Source organism: Gopherus flavomarginatus, chromosome 1, assembly GCF_025201925.1.
Source record: "Gopherus flavomarginatus isolate rGopFla2 chromosome 1, rGopFla2.mat.asm, whole genome shotgun sequence".
In the NCBI taxonomy this organism is placed as follows: domain Eukaryota; kingdom Metazoa; phylum Chordata; order Testudines; family Testudinidae; genus Gopherus; species Gopherus flavomarginatus.
The window spans coordinates 379266679-379288049 of NC_066617.1; the positions used below are offsets into that span (position 1 = coordinate 379266679).

The 21371-nt window shown below is 48.5% G+C and overlaps 1 pseudogene; it reads right to left on the reverse strand.

Moving 5' to 3' along the window:
• Positions 1 to 16791: 16791 nt before the first annotated feature.
• Positions 16792 to 17728, reverse strand: LOC127030333 (olfactory receptor 51G2-like; annotated as a pseudogene).
• Positions 17729 to 21371: the final 3643 nt, after the last annotated feature.

Consider the following 21371-nt stretch of genomic DNA (forward strand, 5'->3'; position numbering starts at 1 on the left):
GTTTCTTATAGGCCAGTTAGCCTGAAATAATGGACAAACTTATATGGGAATCAATCAATAAAGAATTAAAGGAGAGAAATATGTTTAAAGCAGGTTAACAATGTTTTATAGAAAATGGGTCATGTCAAACATAGATGTGACAAACTTAGACTTTTGTAAGGTGTTGTTTTTCATAGATTCCAAGGCAAGATGGGCCTATTCTACTCTGACCCTTCTGTCTAACACAGGCCAAAGAGCTTCCACACAATAATGCCTAGTGCATAGCTTTTATTAAAATATCCAATCTTGATTTTAAAAATTGCCATGATGGAGAATCAATCCACCATGACCTTGGTAATTTGTTCCAATGGTTAGTTCCTCTCACTGTTAAAAATGGAAGCATTACTTCCAGTCTGAATTTGTCTAGTTTCTACTTCCAGCCATTAGACCATGTTAGACCTTTCTCTGCTAAACTGAAGAGCCCATTTGTAATTATTTCTTCCCCATGTAGGGATTTATAGACTTTTCCTCAAACCACCCTTAATCTCTTTTAGCGACATTGACTGAGCTCCTTAAATCTATCACTACAAGGCATGTTTTCTAATCCTTTCATCATTCTTATGGCTTTTCTCTGAACCCTCTGCAATTTATCAACATCCTTCCTGGATGTTAGACACCAGAACTGAACACAGGATTCCAGCAATGGTTGCACCAGTGCCAAATGCAGAGGTAAAATAACCTCTCTCCTCCAACTTGAGATTCCCCTGTTTCTGCATCCAAGTACCGCAGGACATTTGGATTAAAAATTAGCACTATGCAATATCAATGGAGCACAGGTTAAATGGATTGAGAACAGGCTAAGGGTGAAGTGACAGATCTCAAAAAGTAATTGTCAAAGGGCTCATCGAATGTGGGTGTTTCTAATGGGGCTCTGCAGGGATCAGGACTAGGTCTGATGCAAGTCAATATCTTTTCAATCACTTGGAAGTAAATACAAAATTGCTGCTGATCAAAATGTGCTGATGACACGAAGATTGGCAGAATGTTAAATAACAATGAGGACAGGCAGTCATACAGAGAGTTCTGGAGAGTTTGTTTGACAAATGGGGCCCATTCAAACAAAATGCATTTTCACACAGCCCAGCACAGAGTTATACATCTGGGAACAAGGAGGACATATTCAGCTTTGGATTTAACGATCTTTAGTTTTGTATCATCTGCAAATCTGGCCACTGCTCTGTTTCCTCCCTTTTCTAGATCATTTATGAATATGTTGAACAACTCTGGTCCCAGGACAAATCCCTGCGGGACCTTGCTATTTATCTCTCTTCATAAACTCACCATTTATTCCTACATTTTGTTTCCTATCTTTCAACCAGTTACTGGTCCATGAGAGGACCTTCCCTCTTATCCCATGACAACTTACTTTGCTTAAGAACCTTTCATGAGGGATCTTGTTAAAGGTTTTCTGAAAGTTCAGGTGCACTATATCCACTCAATCGCCCTTGTCCACATGCTTCTTCACCCCTGTAACATTACGCCCCATATTCTTCATAGAAATATTGTTCTATGAATGTGGCATAACTAAGGTATGTTTTATGCAAGATGGGTCATGTGACATATCATTGGAAAGGTTATGATTTACTGAATGGGATTATCCTATTTGTATGGATGTATCATTTCTGTATCTGAAGTTAGGAATATGGGCTCTGTATCAACTACAAAAGTGCTTGCACCAGGGCAATGCCCCCAAACAGTAGGCAATCAGCCTGGATGGGCTATTAGGAAGGACAGTACGACTTTGAAGATACTAATCTTCCTCCTTCATGAGAAGTTTTCTGGGATGCTGCTTTGACACTGCAGGGTCATGTGATCATGTCACCTCACAGAATCATGGAATTCATAGAATCTCAGGGTTAGAAGGGACCTCAGGAGGTATCTAGTCCAAGCCCCTGCTCAAAGGAGGACCAATTCCCAACTAAACCATCCCAGCCAGGGCTTTGTCAGGTCTGTCCTTAAAAACCTGTAAGGAAGGAGGTTCCACCACCTCCCTAGGTAACCCATTCCAGAGCTTCACCACCCTCCTAGTGAAAATGTTTTTCCTAATATCCAACCAAAACTTCCCCCACTGCAACTTGAGACCATTGCTTCTTGTTCTGTCATCTGCTACCACTGAGAACGGTCTAGATCCATCCTCTTTGGAATGCTCTTTCAGGTAGTTGAAAGCGGCTATCAAATCCCCCCTCATTTGTCTCTTCTGCAGACTAAACAATCCCACTTCCCTCAGATGGACATCATTTTGGACTGGTGGTATTTTTCCAAAAGGAAGGACTTGGGAGGGTCAAACTAGGAGACAAAGGATTCCTGTCATAACCAAATCCTATTTAAGGATTCAAAGGGAATTAATCTAGGTTCTTCTCCACCACCTCCCTGTCCAAAAAAGGAAGACAGCTGAAAACACCTGGAGAAATAAAGGAACTAATCTGTTGGGGAGGAGGGCAAGGGCTGAGACGAGGTGAGAAAGATCTAGCCTGTGAAAGGAATACCTGGAGAGTTAAGCTGAAAGCAGTGCAGTTTACCTTCAAGAAACTTTTCAGCTCCCAGGCAAGTTGGCTGAACTCATTCCAAACTATTGTTGTTGTTTTTTGGTGTAAAAGAGCTTCCGTTTAAGGATGATATTGAGGTTATATCAGCACTTGTTTGGGAGGATTTGCATAACCCATTCATGGTTTCACCACTCAGGAGTAGAATGGCCATCCCAAATGCCTGCAGATAAAACCCCAACAGCATGCATTCCCTAAATATGTATCTAGGAAACACTGTTGTCCAGAGGTCAGATTTCTTCCCCAGGGTCTGAATTCCATGCATGGTATCTGAGGTTAATTGCATACCCTGAAATCCTAAAACCTGCAGAGTTTTATCATCTCTGCAGGACAGAAAACTTTGCAGGCTCTCTCCTTCAATGCTTATAAACTCTGCAGGCTCCTGGTACCAGCAATCCCTGTTTCTCCAAGCCCTGGTTTCTTCCAGTGACCTCTGTTATGGGTTGTGCTGTGTGCCCTATATTGTCTGCATCATAGGAAAGCACAATGCCTACCCATAAAGCTTTATAGTGCAATACTCTCCCACAAGGAAAAGCTTCCCTCTGGCCCCACATGGCAGCCACCTGCGGCTCATTGTTCTCCCAGGTTTATAGAGGAGTTCTCGTCTAACCCTGCTGCTTTCTCTGTGTGTGGCAGGCTTCTCCGAGGAAGAGGAGGCATAGAAAGAAAAAGAAGAAATCGAAAGGTAAGCAGCCCCTGACCCCACAGTTGCGGTGGCAGACTCAGGCCCCATGCAAAGCAGAGAAATAGGGTCTATTTCCCCACCTGCCTCCCCTCTTCCTGCGAAGGTACAGTCGTGTGCAGAGTCTTGCAGAGGCACTGGCTGGGGCTCTGCTCACAGGCTGCCTGTGAAATCTGGGGCTCTAGAGTGCTAGGATGCAGAGGGTGCCCAAGCAGCTTAATGTCTCCTTTATGTCTCACTTCTGGCAGCCTTTGGACATTGTGAGGAAGAGTTGGAGGAGGCTTGTGCATCCCTAGAGACATGGTAAGCAATGCCCCTCTCCACAAATCTGCAGTGGGTCAGTCCTATCCTATAGCATCATGCAATTCATCCCCACCCAGGGGCAGTAGCCTGAGTAATCCCTCCCCTGCCCTGACCTATGTACCAGGCAAGCAACTCTTCTCCTTTAGAATCATGCAGTTCATTCCCACCCAGCAGAAGTTGCTATCTCTACTCCACCCCCACACCTTGTGCAGTGGGTCATTCCCTCCCTTGAGCCTCATACAGTTCGTTTAACCTGGGGCAGTGTTTGTGGGGAGGGTAGATTGTGTCGACTGGACTGGACCATCCTTCCCTCCCAAGAGGGGGAGAAAATGTTTTCTGGGAGCAGCCCCGTGCACCCCAAGGAGGTGAGGTGGAGATGTCAGGAGGAATGCTGGCATTTCTGGTACGGTGAGTAGGGTGAAAGGGATCCACCAGCATTTGGGTAATGGCCCCTCCTCCAGTCTCCCAGGATAGGTTCCCAGTAGCATTTGAACCCTGGACCTTCAGCTCTGCAGCATAGAGCACCCCTTAGAGCTAAAGAGGTAGCTGTATTAGTTGGCAGCTATAGTAGGCTGTTATCCTATATGTTGATTAGCTTCTGTGGGTGGGACATGACACACACGCTGCCAGCAGGATACACTCTCACCTCCTCAGCACTAGACAGGGCTCACCTAACAATCCAGTTAACCCCAAATCAGACCATCCAAGGCCCGAGTATCGCAGGGGAGGAGGCTGCTTCAGTGGAGAATGGGACAGGGAGCCTTTCGGTGCCGCACCTCTGGGTAAAAGAGGGCCTGAGGGCAGGCCCTGCACTCAGCTATCTGCTCTCTCTGTTCCACAGCTGCCCTGTGCCCCTGGAGAAGCTCCCCTTGGCTTACAGCCTCAGGCTCCTTGAGAGGAGGCTACAGTACGTGGCCAGACACCTGGATTAAGTTCTGATACCGTAAGGCAACTGACCAGGGGGCACCAGACTGGGGGCTGGGTGGGATGGGATAGTGAATGTAGAGAGGAGGGAGCAGAGACAACCAGACACTCCAGGATCCTAAAATAATGGGGAAAAAGCCACTAAGAGGCTTTCGCTTCCAAGGTGAGAGACCAGTGAAAGTGAGGTGAGGGATTATCAGAAATTAAATGCAGAGATTACAAATTGGGGTTGTGAGTAGGATCAAATCCTTCTGTACGGCAATATCTGCCAGCAGGTGACTATCTAGCACCTGCCCGTGCTGTGTTTGAGAGAAAAAGCAATCAAATGACATAGCACTGGAAGGGGATCAGGTGGCCAGGCAGGCCCATTAACTCCCCAGGGTGCACCTGGAGGAAGAGTCTGGGAGCAGGGAATGGATTTCAAGCAGGCTCAGCTGGGCAGGAATAGGCAGGGCCTATAAAGCCGGGAAGCTGGCAACAGACAGGGGCTGCCGCTGGGAAAGGGCAGCCCCTCCCTGGGAAGAGGGGGGAGTGTCTGGAGCTGGTGCACCCAGAACAAGGAGGGGAACCAGGAGTAGTAGGAGGCAGTCCAGGCTTGGAGAGGAAAGCCCAGAACTGCTGGGTTGAGGGTTCCTGGCCTGGAGCCCGGTGTGAAGTGGGGGCCCCGGTTTCCCTACCAGCCACCAAGGGCATGGCATAGACCGGCGGGGCAGTGAACAGGAAAACTGTCTGGGTCATTGTGGAAGTGACAGTGACCACATGTGACAATTGGAAGGGGCATTGACCTCGAGAGCTAATCCCCAGAGTAGGCAGCAGACAAGACCTGAATGGGACACCACATGATACACCCCAAACACTAGTCATCAGCTGGGGTCAAACCCAGGTAGCTCATAGCCATTGAGGAAGTTATCTAGTTCCTTTTATAGTTTATAGTCTTGGCCTTCACAACAGCCTCTGGCAAGGGTTACACACACATGCTCACATCTTCCTCCCCTAAACCAATTGTTCTTAGCTAATATTTCTGTTAAAATAGCAGTAGATCCCCGATCATGATCAAGGTCCCATTGTGCTAGGTGCTGCACATGTGTGTGTGACGAAGGGGTTATCGTTCTAGATAAAATGAGTGCCAGCTCCCCCTCTCAGTCCTTCGTTACCCAGCTGATGTCCTTGTGTCAGGGTGTGGTGTGCAACGCATGCCTAGGCACTGCCCCATTGCACTACTGTTGGAAGGCTGTGTCCAAGCCCTGCCTTTGCTCAGCAGGGCCATGTCCCATCTGTCCCTGTATGCTCTCTCCCACAGGCCGAGTGTGTCGACATCTGCCATGAGCCAGTTCTCCTATTGCTCTATGGAATCCACCACCTCTTCCCTCTGGAGTCCCAGCTCCTTTCCCCTGAGAGAAGCCTCCGTGACTTGGTCAGAGCCCCTATGCCACACAAGGGAGATCATGACTGTCGCAAGCCGGGAAGGATCCACTCATCCCATCCAAGCCCAGCCTCTTCCCAGTCCTCCTGCCCACAGCAGACGAGACCAGAGAGAGCAGAATATAGGTCTGGACAAGATGTCAGAGCATGGTTCAGACTTCAACATCCGACAGAAGCATCTGCAGAGCCAACTGGGGGCTCCACAAACCCCCATCCCGAGGGAGCCATTGCTGGGTGAGCAGGACACCAAGCAGCAATGGGCATTCAATACAGATCGGCCCAATTGTGGATTTCCAGCAAAGGTCTCAAAGCTCCTGGGATCTGACACCAGCCCTCAGCATGCACAGGAGATTCAGGAGCCATGTGTCTGTCCCTGGGGATCCCTGCACCAAAAGGCCCACAGGATCATGGCATCCCCTGATGCCATCCTGGCCAGGCTTGTGCCTACGGGGAGGGTCAAGCTGCAGGATCACGTGGCTCAGAAATGCTCAGAGATCCAAATGAAGGCATTTCCTAAGATTGTGAGAGAGTCGCACAGAGATGCTCCCCTCCTGAGAGAGACTGTCCTGCCTGGGCCACTCCGCCCCCCCAGGGAGCCAGGCAAGCACAGGACAGTGGCATTCCCAACATTGGGACAACAGCCTGCCCAGCCCATCGAACTCCACATAAGGCGTGAGCATCTGGTCATGCAGAGGGGGCTGCTCACCCTGGACCCAGAGCCCCCAGCAAACCTGCCTCACGCCGTCCAAGCCAGGGGAGCCAGTGTGGAGTTCAGTGAGATGGAGACCGATTTCCTGCAGACAGGAAAGCAAAGCACAAGCTCCTCTTCTTCCACACGTCCTCCAACGCCAGTGGAAGATACCACCATGGAGACGGGCAGGAATGACGGCGTGTCAGGAAACCAGATTAACCCAGATCACTGCACTCTGCCAGCAATGGTGGGTCTGACATCGCCACCTCCAGGAACCACAATAGCAGAGAAGACCCTCGAAGCCACACTCCAGATTTGTAGGAGCGAGTTGAGAAAGCCCCTTACCAGTGTGAGCGGCACCAAAGGGACTGAAGAGAAGCTGGAGCTGCACATGGAGAGGAAGGTGATCTTGGGAGAAGGCTCCTGTCTAGGGCCAGGGGCACAGGCAGGTGAGAGCAGGGCAGATCTTCCCAGGACCCAATGCCACCAGCTTGCCCCAGAGGCACCAGGCTCTGAACAGATCACAAGATCCACTCTTGACTCTCTCCTTGTTGGGCAGACTGCACACGACCTGCAGATCAAGCAGCTGACGGAAATGTTGAGGAGCTCCCGCCTCTTGGCGGGCCAGGTCTCAGTTTGCCAGCAATGCCGCAAGGCATATCCAGGAAAGATGAAGGGTAAGAAAACTCAGAAGGAGACATCTGATGAGCTGCATGGTCTTCAAGACATCGTGGATTCACAGGGGTTCGATGGAACTGTGAATTCAAAGCTCCCCAGGGACCAGCCGCCAATCAAAATCTGCCAGAAGTGTGGTAAGCTTCGATGCAAGAGACCAGCTGGCTCTGCAGTTGCTGAATTCCCCACAAGATCCCATGGAATTCCACAGCGATGGACTCCAGGAGACTCCTCAGCATCATCCAACCGCAACAAGATGCCAGAGATGTGGCTCCTTCCAGCAGGCAAGAGCAAGACGCAGGATGAAATGGGGAAAACGGCTCCCATCAAGCAACCAAAGATGGTGTCCATTGCGACGAGTACAACAGGGCTTTGGCAAGCTGGGGAGAAAGAAACTGGGAATCCTGACGGTTCTCCCCCAAAGTCACCAAAGGCCTCCAGAGCTAGGACACCATCCCCTCCAAGGAGCAAAGTTACAGTGCTCAAACGGATGTTAAAGTGCCTCAAACAAACCTTCAGCAAGCTTCAAAACAAAGTGAAATCCCGAATGTCCAAGGACTCTCGTTCCAGAACACCTGACACTAAATTTACAAAGCCACCCTTTTGGAAGGCAAGGGCCTCCAAGGGTGTCCGGTTTCCATACTATTGAATCCCACCCTGCCAGCATGCCCACTAACAGCAGGGGCCCATAAATTCCAACATCTCTCTGTCATCCAGCGGGTCTGCTAAGCATGGGCTAAAGTGGAAGAGAAGAATGGCTTGTTGTCCTCGGACACAGAGACTGATGTATAAGAGACTCTCCTTGGGGTCTGACATCTAAATCCAGATTCCAATATGAAGGGGGACCTGGGGGCTTGGATGAGATTGAGGGTGTGGCTAGCTCACTGGATTTGTTACTTTACCTCATATGGTTCAAGAATCAATCCTTCCTTCAAGAAGAGCTGATACTAAATTGACAAAGCCACCCTTTTGAAAGGCAAGGGATCCTAAGTCTGTCCAGTAGTACTATTAGGGGCCTACCATCAATCAAACCCAAACTGTCCCCTTGACCCCTAAAACCCTGCCCCTCCACCCTTAAACCCCGCCCACCTATCACAAGAAGCCCCACCCACAGGGATATTACTTCCAAAGTCAAGGCGGACACATGACCGAAAGCAAAGTGTGTCATGTGACCCCTCTACGTACTCCTCCCACTGTCCACTACCAATCAGGAATGGTTTCACCCCCATAGACCTACGCCGTGAGGTCATTTGACCAATCAGGGGTGTTTCAGGGTGGGGTGACACATCCAGATGTGGCTCGTGTGACCCCTCTAAGATCTCCTCCCACTGCACTCTACCAATCGCGATGGGTTTCAGCCGCATAGAACCACCCCGAGAGCAGATTTGACCAATCAGTGGTGTTGCGGGGCAGGGTGACCCTCTCAGATGAGGGTCGTGTGACCCCTCTGAGAACTCCTCCCAGCACCCTCTGCCAATCAGAGCGCAGCACTATCACCCCATAAGTCCCAGCAATTGGGACAGAAGAGGTCATCTTTTACCAAGGACGCGTACCTTAGAAATCCTGGAAACATGGACTCCTTTTTCACCACCTCTGTGAGCACTTTGGACTTTGTTTTAGCCCCGAAGGCCTTTGAACTTGTGTGGAGAAAGCGCTACATTAGCGACAGTTCCCACAAAGGCTCTTTGACTCAGCCATTGATGGATACGCCAGAACCTGAAACTCAACCTCTCTTGAGGCACCCTGATGAGTGTGATGGTCTCTCATTTTCCACCCCCCTAGAGGTGGAAGGCAAACACAGCTTGGGGGAGTCATCGGAGGAGAAGGTGAATGGAAAAGACATGCTCAGGTAAATGAATGATTAAAAAGTGACTGTTGATGATGGGGTGTAATGGGCTTAGGAACCGGGGGGCAGGGGTTGGGTTGTGTCTATTTAAACACAAGCAGGGAGAACTTACACTGTTTCTTTTCTGTAAATCTCTCGACAGCTTGACGATGCCTTTCTAGAGTACCCAGAGGCCCTGGACAGCGTTACATCAAGCAGCGAAGATGAACTGGGTTTTCCTTGTTTTTGCTCAAAGCCGATACAAATTGTTGAAGAGGACTCCGAGGATGATGGCTATGAGGAGTTTAGGAAGCTTGGCATGGAACTAACTGAGCCAGTGCCACATCGTGAGCGTAAAAAAAGTCATGCAGACCATTGTACGTGTTGCTGTTTAAGCTGTCCTGAATAACTGCCTTAGGGAAAAGCTTTTTGAAGATTGTGAGGGCTGTGTCATAGATGTGCCAGCTCAACGGCGCCATGACTTCAGTAGATATAAACTGCAAGCTCCGGGGCCTGTGTGCTGAGTTGTATTTGGAAAGCTTATTAAACACTCTTCTTGCCATAGGGTATTCTATGCAATGTCTGTGCCTAACCCAAGACCATTTAGCGTAAGGGGTGACCTTGATAAATGCTGTGCAATTTAGTGCAGACCCTGACCGTGACCATGTTTTAAAGAAAATGACCAAACCGGAAGATGTGTGTGTCATCTTATTGACTTGAACTGGGACCGTATAGAACATGGCTACAACCAAGGTCCTGTAGTGGCACCAAATCTTATGTGAAGGGGGTCATAGAAGGGTTCTAAAACCAGGTTATGGGTTGTTTGTTATGATTATGCTGTCTGTGTGCATGTGTCATTTTGTAATTGAAGTTATGAATATTGGCTCTATCCTGTCTGTATTTCAAACTTAGGCTATGCTTCTGGCTGACATCCCAGGCGAGTTGGTGTCAGCTCTGCCTAGCCTGCTTGATGGCCCATTAAGGACCGTCAGCTACACAACTGACCCATTGAGAGAAGGCAGATACACCTTGTGACTCAGCAAAGTATGCAAGAACTTGTCCATATGAATCCAAACTCCATTTTCTTGTAATTCTCTACAGTAAAGACAAAAAGGTGTTCTTACACCTGGATCCAACTATAAAAGGCTGATGCCTCATCTCCATCTTGTGTTCAATCCTGCTTCTCACCTCTGGAGGGACTTTGCTACAAACTGAACCTCTGAACAAAGAACTGATGACCCATCCCAGCTGGGGATGTACTCCAGAGACTTAATTTAAACCTGCACTTTATTCTGTCACTGCTACAAGCCTGAACCAAGAACATTACCATGACTGTATGTAATAGATTCCATTGAACCAATTCTAGCTCTCATCTGTATCTTTTTCCTTTTATGATTAAACCTTTAGATTTTATAAATTCATGGATTCTAGGATTGACAGGAACATCGAGAGGTCATTGTGTCCAGTCCTCTGCCCTCATGTCAGGACCAAATACTGTCTAGACCAGCCCTGATAGACGTTTATCTAACATACTCTTAAATATCTCCAGAGATGGAGATTTCACAACCTCCCTAGCCAATTTATTCCAATGTTTAACCACCCTGACACTTAGGAACTTTTTCCTAATGTCCAATCTAAACCTCCCTTGCTGCAGTTTAAGCCCATTGCTTCTTGTTTATTCTTAGAGGCTAACTAAGGTGGATAAGTTTTCTCCCTCCTCCTTATGACACCCTTTTAGATACCTGAAAACTGCTATCACGTCCCCTCTTAGTCTTCTCTTTTCCAAACTAAACAAACCCAATTCTTTCAGCCTTCCTTCATAGGTCATGTTCTCAAGACCTTTAATCATTCTTGTTGCTCTTCTCTGGACACTCTCCAATTTCTCTACTCTTTCAGTACCTATTTTCCCTCAATTACAAGGTTTCATCCTGTGAGTTTATCGATGATGAAACCACATGTGTGTTTTGGAAGCACGCAAAAGACTGGTACTCTGTCTCTGGCAATACCAACGTCTTCATAGCCTGTTTCACCACCGTTTATGCCCGCTTAGAACTGTACAACCTCCAAGAGAGGTTGCAAGTGTGGTGCCTGTACCACGACACTGTCTGGGTCATATTTGTGAAAAGGGAGAGTGAGTGGAATCTCCCTCTGGGGGATTATTTAGGGGCAACAACCAGTATTATTTTAAACTATTTCCGTAAACCATTTTCCTTACTGTCAAAGAATTTGAAGGGCTAACATCAGCGGGTGTGGTACATATAGTTCTGTGAATCTCTGGTTGTAACTCTTTAAAGTCAGGTAACACATCAGTGTAGCAAAAGGTGTTATGGGCTGTAAAATATCTCCACATCCTAGGTTTTAAAGTTCTGTTAAATCGCTCTACAACCCCTGCTTTGACTTCATTATTAGTAAGAAGATGGTGAACTCCATGCCACTTTAATAATCTGCTTAAAGGTTTGTTTAAAAATTCTTTCCGCTGATTGGTTTGTAATTTTTGAGGCATGCAACCTTTGCAGAAAATAGCTTGAAAGGCCTTGGATACCTCCACACCTGTCTTGTCTTTTAGGCCTAAGGCCCAGGCATATTTGGACAGAATGTCTATCATTGTTAAGATGTACTTAAAACCACTGCTGCATTTGGAGAACCGGTGCATATCCACCAAATTTGACTGTCATTGCACATCCACATCTAACACAACGGTCTTATTTCTTTAAAATGTATTGAAGCCGGTTTGTGTAAAGGGAAAGAAGAACAGGAGTACTTGTGGCACTTCAGAGAGTAACAAATTTATTTGAGCATAAGCTTTGGTGGGCTACAGCCCACTTCATCGGATGCATGCAGTGGAAAATATAGTAGGAAGATAGATATATATACAGACAACAAGAACCAATGGGTGTTACCATACACACTATAAGGAGAGTGATCAGTTAAGGTGAGCTATTATTAGCAGGAGAGAAAAAGAACTGTTTGTAGTGGTAATAAAAATGAACCATTTCCAGCAATTGACAAGAAGATGTGAGGAACTGTAGTGGGGCTCATCCACTCCCAGTCTTTATTGAAGCCTAATTTAATGGTGTCCAATTTGCAAATTAATTCCAATTCAACAGTCTCTTGTTGGAGTCTGTTTTTGAAGTTTTTTTGTTGTAATATTGTGACTTTTTGGTCTGTAATCAAGTGGGCAGGGAGATTGAATTGTTCTCCCACTGGTTTTTTAATGTTATAATTCTTGACGTCTGATTTGTGTCCATTTATTCTTTTACATAGAGACTGTCCGGTTTGGCCAAAGTACATGGCAGAGGGACATTGCTGATACATGATGACATATATCACATTAGTAGATGTGCAGGTGAATGAGCCTCTGATAGTGTGGCTGATGTGATTAGGTCCTATGATGGTATCCCCTCAATAGATATGTGAACAGAGTTAGCAAGAGGATTTGTTGCAAAGATAGGTTCCTGGGTTAGTGTTTTTGTTGTGTGGTTGCTGTAGGTTTGTGCGCTGTCTGTAAGAGCAAACTGGGCTCTCTCCCAAGATCTGGGAGAGTGAGGGATTGTCCTTCAGGATAGGTTGTAGATCCTTGATGATGTGCTGGAGAGATTTTAGTTGGGGGCAGTGGCGGATTAACAAATTTGCCACCCCTAGCCCCTCAAAAAATTGCCGTGCACCCCCCATGCGCCAGCTCACCTCCGCTCCCCCACGGAAAGCCTGGGAGAGAGGGAGGAGAAGGGGACTTGTGGCACGCTTGGGGGATGGCGGCTGTGGAGTGGAGATGAGCTGGGGTGGGAAGCGGTTCCTGCCCCCTCTCCCGGGTTACTCCCAGCACTCATGGGTCGCAGCTCAGCTCTGCTCCGCCTCCTCTGAGTGCGCCACTACTCACTTCTCTCTCCCTCCCAGCATTTTCTCATGGCAAGCCAGGGAGGGAGATGGAAGGAGGGAAGCGCAGTGTGCCTGGGGGAGGAGGCGGGCCAGGGATTTGGAGAAGGGGCAGAGATGGAGAGGAGACGTGAGCAAATTTGCCTCCCTAAGCCTAGGCCTTGTTGGCCTAGGCGATAATACGCCACTGGTTGGGAGCTGGTTGGTGATGGCTAGTGGTGTTCTGTTACTTTCTTTTTTCGGCCTGTCCTGTAGTAGGTGACTTCTGGGTACTCTTCGGGTGCTGTCAATCTGTTTCTTCACTTCTGCAGGTGGATATTGTAGTTGTAAGAACACTTGATAGAGATCTTGTAGGTGTTTGTCTCTATCTGAGGGGTTGGAGCAAATGTGATTGTATCATAGAGCTTGGCTGTAGACAATGGGTTGAGTGGTGTGGTCTGGATGAAAGCTGGAGGCATGTAGGTAAATATAGTGGTCAGTAGGTTTCCGATATAGCGTGGTGTTTACATGGCCATCGTTTATTAGTGCTGTAGAGTCTAGGAAGTGGATCTCTTGTGTGGAATGGTCAAGGCTGAAGTTGATGGTGGGGTGGAAATGTGTAAAGTGTAAGCGTCCCTCTCTGAAAGCCAAACTGTTACTTGTCTTCTATTTAAAGTTTTACTGTGCTTTCTGGCCACTTGAGAAAGAAGGTTCACCCCGCCGAAGCTCCCAACTTCCCCGGGGATGTAATATATTTTCTTTAAGAGAGCTGCCTGTGTAGAAATGACTTACTGGTGCCGTCTTTTACTAACACAAATATGAAGGGGAACACATTCATATTGACACATTTAAATAAATAAGTTTTATTCATTGCCTGGTTTAACACGACCTTTTACAGCCGCCTGTCAAAATGGACACCACGACCCCTACCATAAGGGAGCCTGAGCTGGTTCATTCTTCCATTTTATCCTTTTCTGGATTTTCCTCTTGAGATCTGTGTCTCAGACATGAGCAAAAACAGCTGATGCATGATGTATTTACTCCCACATAGTGGTGAGCTGGAGCCAGTTCCCACCAGTTCGCAGGAATCGGTTATTAAATTTAGAAACCCTTTTAGAACCAGTTGTTACAGGACAACCGGTTCTAAAACAGCTTTTAAATGTAACTAAAGCTTGGGCAGCTATCCACCCGGCCCCCCGGCCCCAGCTCACTGCCGTCTCCTCCCCTGAACACTCCACCCTCCTTCTCCTCCCTCTCCCCTGCTTCCGGCGAATCAGATGTTTGCGAGAAGCCCGAAACAAGCAGCAGGCAGGTAAGCTGGGGGGCAGGCGTGAAGAGGGCTCCAGAGAGGCATGGCATGGTCCAGTCCGGCTCAGGCTGAGCGTCTCCCTCCAGCCTGGCCCCTGGCCTGGCCCTGGCTGAGCGCCCCTGCTCAGTCCTGGCCAAGCACCCCCAGCTCTGGCCTCAGTGGCATCGGCCCAGCTCGGGTCCCACAGCACCGGTGCCAGTTCCTGCCGAGAGGCTCTGAGCCGGCCCGGCTCAGACCCCGCAGCGATGGTGCTGGTCACGGCTGAACAGCTCTGGCTCAGCTCAGACCCTGGGCCAGTGATGCCGGTCACAGCTGAGCTGCTCCGGCCCAGTGCGGGCCCCGACTCCCCGGCCCAGCTCGGGCCCCACGGTGCTGGTCCCGGTCCCGGCCGAGCAGCTCCATCCCAGTCCAGCCTAGCCCGAGCCCCGTGGCACCGGTCCCAGTACCGGCTGAGCAGCTTCTGCCCTGACCTCGCGGCACCGGCACTGATCCAGGTCCCGGCCGAGCGGCTCTTTCCGGCTCGGCTCGAGCCCCCGCAGTGCCCGTTCCGGTCACGGCCAAGTGGACCCGGCTGAAGCCAAATGGCTCCAAACAGCACAGTCAGGGGGCAGGGAGCAGGGACGGGGTGTTGGAAGAGAGCAGGGGAGTTTGGTGGGTTGTCGGGGAGTGGATAGGGGTCAGGGAGGTCAAAGGGCAGGGAACAGGGCAATTGAAAGGGGGCAAGGGTTCGGGGGGCAGTCAGGACATAGCAAGGGTTGCATAGGGTGTGGGGAGAGAGGAACAGAGAGAAGGTGTGGTTGGATGGGGCAGGGGTCCCGGGTGGTGATCAGGAATGAGAGGAGGAGTTGGATGTGGTGACAGGGGACAGTCAGGAGAGAGGAAAGGGGGTGGACAGGGCAGGGATCCCGGGAGGTATCAAGAACATGGCGTGTTGGATAAGGTATGACCCCTGAGAGGGCACGACCCCCTCGTGGGGTGAGGAGGAGGGAACCTGTTGTTAATTTTTTGACAGCTCATCACTGCTCCCAGTTCTCCAAGACCTCTAGAAAGGCATCGTCGAGCTGTTGAGAGATTTTCACAAAAGAAACAGCGTAAGCACCCCACTGTTTGTTTTTAGATTTACGCATCCTCCCAGTTCCTAATTTCATTGCACCCCATCATCAACCATCACTTCTTAATCATTCATTTACCTGAGCAACATCTGTTTTGTTCACCTTGTCCTCTGCTGACTCCCCTGAGCTGCGTTCATCTTCCACCTCTGGGGGGCGAACCACGAGAGGCCTTCATGCTCATCAGGTGCCTCACGAGGCTTTGGGTTTCGGGTTCTGGCGTATCCACCAACGGCTGAGTCAAAGGGACCTCGTTGGAACTATCGTTGATGTAGCGCTTTCTCCACACAAGTACAAAGGCCCTCGGGGCTCACACAAAGTCCGAAGTTCTCACCAGGGTGGTGAAGGAGTCCACGTTTCCACGATCTCTAAAGCACGTGTTCTTGGTAAAAGATGGCCTCTTCTGCCCCGATTGCTGGGACTCATGGGGTGATAGTGCTGCGCTCTGATTGGCAGAGGGCGCTGGGACGAGTTCTTAGGGGGTGACACGACCCTCTTCTGGGCAGGTGACCCCACCCCAGAACACCACTGACTGGTCAAATCTGCTCTCAGGGCGGTGCTGTGTGGCTGAAACCCATCGTGATTCGCAGAGGGCAGTGGAGGAGTTCTTGGAGGGGTCACACGAACCACTTCCGGATGGGTCACCATGCCCCGGAACACCCCTGATTGGACAAATCTCCTCTCGGGGGGGGCCTACGGGGGAGAGACCCCTCCTGATTGGTAGAGGGCAGTGGGAGGAGTTCTTAGAGGGGACACATGACAAACTTTGCTTCCGGCTGTGTGTCCTCCTTGACCCCGGAAGTAATATTCCCCATGGGTGGGACTTCCAGTGACGGGTGGTCAGGGCTTACGGTGTCAAGGGGCAGGGTTTAAGCGGCCAAGGGGAGGGGTTAGGGTTTGATTGATGGTAAGTCCCTTATACTGTTTCCGGTTTCCATACTACTGAATCCCACCCTGCCGGCATGCCCATTAACAGAAGGGGTCCACTAATTCCACCATCTCCCTAGCAACCAGCGGGCCTTGTAAGCATGGGCCAAAGTGGCTGAAAACAATGGCTAGTTGTCCTGGGACACAGAGACTGATGATAAGAGACTGTCCTTGGTGTATGATGTTTAACCCCAGTTTCCAGGATATGAGTCTTTAGGGGCCAACATCCCACCGTTCCTCTGGCTCTCCACAAACAGATTGACTTTGTAAATGCTGCTGCCTGGTTTGGTCTCTTTTCCCCGGAGTCTTGTCCTCCCTCAACGGCGGGTGGGGATGGCCCCCCTAAGCATCAGGTCTTAGACCCTGTATGAGCATCTCTCGACAGAGTGGAGATCAGTAGCTCTTGTTTCCTCGTATATAAGGGTTCAAAGTGGAATAGGTAGTCATGACCTGTGTCACCAGCTCTGGAACCAGATGATGAACTGAGTCTTTACTTGACAAACACCCTGATTATCCTCGCATGAAGATGGTTGCTTTTCATGCTGTACACAGTTGGATTCATTAAAGGAGGAACCAGAAGGTAGATGTAGTCCAAGATAATTTGAAGCAAGGGAGAAGAGCTCTTCCAGAATCTGTGTATGACAGTCAGGCTGAACTGTGGCATGTAGAAGAGCAGGATGGCGCAGAGGTGGGAGACACAAGTGTTCAGGATCCTAAGGCATTTTGTGGGGGACGTAATGCTCAGCACTGCTTTGAGGATCATCGCATAAGAGAGGAAAATGAGCAGCGAGTCCAACCTCACAGTTATGACTGTAAAAAACAAGCAATAGATGTTGTTGACTATGATGTCCGAACAAACCAGCTTCATGACATCCTGGTGCAGGCAGTAGGAATGGGAGTGGACATTGGCTCGAAAGAATTAGGACCATTTCAGGAGAAAGAGGAGTGAAAATATTACTGCCACTGCTCTTAGCACAAACATCAATCCCATCTTGGCTATTCTCGGCAGGGTTAAGATGGAGGCATATCTCAGCGGGTTACAGATTGTGATGAAGCGGCCAAATGTCATCAACATGAGCACAGAGGATTCAATGAATTGCAGAGAGTGGATGAAGAACATCTGAGGAAAACAAGCACCAAGGCTGATCTCTCTAGAATTTAAACAAGAATAGGCCCAGTATCGTCTGTATGGTGGCTATCAATAAGCCAAGGTCTGTGATGGCCAACATGGAAAGGAAAATATACATGGGCTCATGGAGGATTGGATCTGTTTTTATAATGAACAGAATGACTGCATTTCCTACTATCGAAATAGCATACATGAAGCAGAAGAAGACAGAGACCCAGAGATGGATGTCTTCCTGCCCAAGTATCCCAACGAGAAGGTACACTGCAGGTGTGAATTTGGTGTCATGGACAGCTGACATACCGTACTGGGCAGGTCTGAGAAGTTTTGAACCTTCCTTCTTGAAAGGAAAGAGAAGAGGGAAGTAGATGATATTTAACGAGACATCTTTCTGCTCTGAGTGCAAATCTAGGATTCCCAGAAGCTCAAGGAAGATCAGAAAAAACATAGATTTGGATTTACACCCCCAATAGGATATGCCAACAAGAAAATAGGCACTGCCAAACTGGATCAGACATGCAGTCCTTCTAGCTCAGTAACCAGTTACACATGTGTCAGGGGAAGATGGAAGAATCCCTGCAATAGGGAGCTAGGAGATTAACTGCTCCAAGGGAAAGTTTCCCCCAGGCACCCACTAGTTAGACATATTTTGTGGTGTAAATCCAGTCCCTCTTTGAATCCGGCTAATCCCTTGGCCTCATTTATATCTAGTGGATCAGAGTTTCACAGCCTATTTGAGCACTGTGTGAGTTTGCAATAATAACATTCACACAGACACCCTTTCTAGCCCTCAACTTGAAACTGAGGCCCATTGTATCATGACGTGTGTACACATATGGCAAGTCCATGGTGAAAATGGTCATTGTGTTTATCTGTCCTGCATTTAAGTTATTCATAAACGTGTTTAATTGACTCATTATGTACCTTATTTTTTTTCTCTGCTGATGTGAGTTCAAATTATGCCACTGCCTCTTTGTAGCACATGGGATAAATTTTCAGGGTCTGGTTCTGAATTCAATAACAACATCACTCCGGATTTACGTGTGTAAATTCGATCAGAACTGGGATCTATTAACTTTCCCTTACCAAATGCTCCCAGTGATACACTCTGACCCCAAGAATCCCTCCAAGAGAAGCTGAAGTGCTTTGCCCAGCCTATGTTGATTGAATCCAGAGAGTTTGATCATCCTACAGGTTCCCCTTCTTCCCCACGGGACCCGCACCTGCTCCCCGTGCAAGGGATTGTAGTTATCTGGTAAGCTACAAGGTAACATGGACAGTTACTTCAGCTGCATGAGGGAGGGGTTGGCATTGCAAATGGGTGAATAGTGCAAACACTAGGTTTGCATTAATATCCAGCTGAGTGTGCTAGTTACTTCAGCTATGCTTTTTTAACAGGTGATGGAGGTAAATTACATAAGAAACTATCACACTGCTCTTTCCTGCACCTCAGCTCTCCTCTTTGCTGAAACACAGACCAGCGGTTCTGGTCTCTCAGGACTTTTTGGAAAGTCTTGCACGGCTATTGTAGAGTAATTGTGTGCATGACCCTGAATGTAAGTATTACAAATGGCTTCTGCTCAGCTAGCAGGGATGAGTTCCATACAGCTGTTGACTGAAGAGAGAGTTAATAGCACAAACCCATTGCAAACAGTTACCACTGCTCCTTCCTGTAGCCATTCCAACAACTCTGCCGCTGGCTTTCAATATGCAGACATGTCATGAAATGAGTGTTTGTAATATTTGTATTCCAATGGGAGGTTTTGGCATAACATTTTCCCAGCTGTACTTTAGCACACACATGTCAACCACAGGTACAAACCCAGCTGGACCTACTGAGCAGGCACAGCGCTCAGTGCTACAGCCACATTGTGCGGTAGCCCAGGGCCCAGTCTGAGGGTGGGAGAATGGTGAGATTTCACCCCATGAGAAAGGAGGCTACAAATCCTGATATTTGGCCCTGAGTAACCAGAGAAGGGAAAGAGATGAACATAGCCCTGTAACTCTGTGGGGTAACTTCAGGGCAGATGTGCTGGAGTCTTCAGCTAGTCAGGAAACAGAAATACAGGCAAGTCGTATCTTAGGCGCATTTAACATGCGCAAATTCATCTTTGCGCAGTCGGTAAAAACGGGAAAAAAAGAAAAATTACAATATAAAAACTGCATCTGTAGTGCAGGCAATTGCGCCCGCCATTCAACTCAATGAGTGTTTCACCATATGTTGTTTTCGCTATGTATTGCGACAAAGTTCCTCCTCTACCTTGGTGGATCCTGCGCTTATTGGCAGATTTGCTCACCTCAGTGATCTTTGCCACAGTCTTGGTCAACTCCTCCTGTGTCTGATCAGGAGTTGGGAGGTTTGGGGGGAACCCGGGCCCGCCCTCTACTCCGGGTTCCAGCCCAGGGCCCTGTGGATTGCAGCTGTCTATAGTGCCTCCTGCAACAGCTGTGTGACAGCTACAACTCCCTGGGCTACTTCCTCATGGCCTCCTCCAAACAGCTTCTTTATCCTGTCGGAGAAAAACTCAGTTCTCGCTTTTTGTTTGGGTGCAGCAGAGTCAGATACTTTATTCTGTTTAGCAGCTACAACAGGGAGAGAGTGCACTAGGATATAGGGTCTCCCCTTCCTAGACAGGTCTCTCAACAGGTAAACAATTACAGCAAGCATTTATACTTTTGTTATAGACAATAATAAGCAACAGTTGCATTTTGTTTATACATGGGTCATCCTGATATCTTGTTTTCCTCACTTAAGAGACACCAGTCTACATATTGTATTATCTACACAAGGTCGAAAAACAACTTCTCACACAATTCTTTGCCACTCGCCTCACACAATCCTTGCTTTTACAAATCTCCCATTATTAGGGTTACAGCTAGCCTTACTCTGGCTAACAGAGACTGTCATGCATTAAGATCCCCTACAAATCCATGTCAGTTCTTTCTGTACATCCACAATCCTCACCACAGGATCTTCCTCCTGATGTCTGATAACGCTTGTACTCCTTAGACCTCCAACAGCACAGCCTCTCACTCTCAGCTCCTTGTGCCTCTTGCTCCCAGCTCCTCACACGCACTTCCTCTCCTCTGGCTCCTCCCCATCTGACTGGAGTGAGCTCCTTTTTAAACCCAGGTGCCCTGATTAGCCTGCCTTGATTGGCTACAGGTGTTCTAATCAATGTAGTTATCTCCACTGCCTTCTTGAAAGATCTTAATTGGCCCCAGGTGCCTTGATTAACCTGAAGCAACTGCCAAGGTACTAGGGATTTGTTTAGCCTGGGGCTTACATACCTGTTTCTCAGTACTTTACTGTAGCCATCTGGCCTTGCCCCATCACAGCGCTAACCGTGGAAAGGAACCCTGGCATAAAATGAGACTTGCTTGTGTGCCCTCAGAGCAACTCAGCTCTGAATTCCTGCATCTACAATCCAGTCAAAGAGTAAAATTGTTGAAAATGCATTTGCTGATTAAATTTCCAGTAGCAAATAGAACTGATGCAATTTGGGAAGTAGTCACTGATATTCCGTGGGGTCTATTCTTCCTCAGCCCCTGGCAGGATTAGGCCCAGAGCACACAGCACCTCTACAAATGGGACTCCTTGAAAAATCATTGCTCAGGGCAGCAGGGTTTTAGCACTGCAAGCTCGCTTTGAATGTCAGATTTCTGTGTAGATTGAATTACTCACCATGGAGTATGGGCAGATGCAGGGGAGAGGATTGCAAGCTACCTACTGCGACCTGCCCTCCATCCCCATCACGGAGTCACCCCAACAGCCCAGCTGAGTCCTCTGTAGCTGCACAGAACATCTGCAAATGGAAACAGCTTGCAGCCTTTACACATCACTTTGCATTTTAAAGACAGTGAAACCTGCCAGCGTACCCAATTCCTGCTAGAAGGGGAGCTGCTGATGCCAGAGGTCTTCACCCTAAAGGAGAAGGAGTCAT